This window comes from Triticum dicoccoides, chromosome 5B (genome assembly GCF_002162155.2).
Source record: "Triticum dicoccoides isolate Atlit2015 ecotype Zavitan chromosome 5B, WEW_v2.0, whole genome shotgun sequence".
Taxonomy (NCBI): domain Eukaryota; kingdom Viridiplantae; phylum Streptophyta; class Magnoliopsida; order Poales; family Poaceae; genus Triticum; species Triticum dicoccoides.
In genome coordinates, this window is record NC_041389.1 from 8,271,050 (window position 1) to 8,271,698 (window position 649).

The following is a 649-nucleotide window of genomic DNA, read 5'->3' on the forward strand; positions in this document are numbered from 1 at the left end:
TCGGCCGATTCTGGCCTGTTTCGTGGACTAATACTCACTATTTTGGGGTCCCGGAGTGATTTCCATGATTAATGAACCCCGGGGTGCGTTTACATGTAGGTCATAAACACGCACGGTTTTTGTCGATGCTGACCCGTTTTGTGGACTATTACTCAACCTTTTAGGCCCAGGGCAATTTCCATGGTTGTTGAACCCCATGGTGTGCTTACGTGTCGATCATCAACAATCGCAGTTTGGGCCGATTTTGGCCCGTTTCTTACACTATTACTTAGTTTTGGAGGTCCCGGAGTGATTTCAACGATTGATGAACTCCGGGGTGCGCTTACGTGTCGGTCATCAAGACTCACAATTTTGGCCGATTCTAGTACGTTTCGTGCACTTTTACTCACCGTTTTGGCGTCCCAGAGCGATTTCCACGATTGCAAATCCCCGGGTGCGTTCACGTGTCCGTTGTCAACAGTAACAGTTTTGGCCAATTCTGATGCGTTTTGTGGACTATTACTCACCATTTTGGGGTCCCGAAGAGATTTACATAGTTTTTGAACCCCAAGATGCGTTTACCTGTCGGTCATGAACACTCATAGTTTTGGCCGATTCTGGCCCGTTTCGTGGATTATTACTCACTGTTTTGGGGTCCCGGTATGATTTC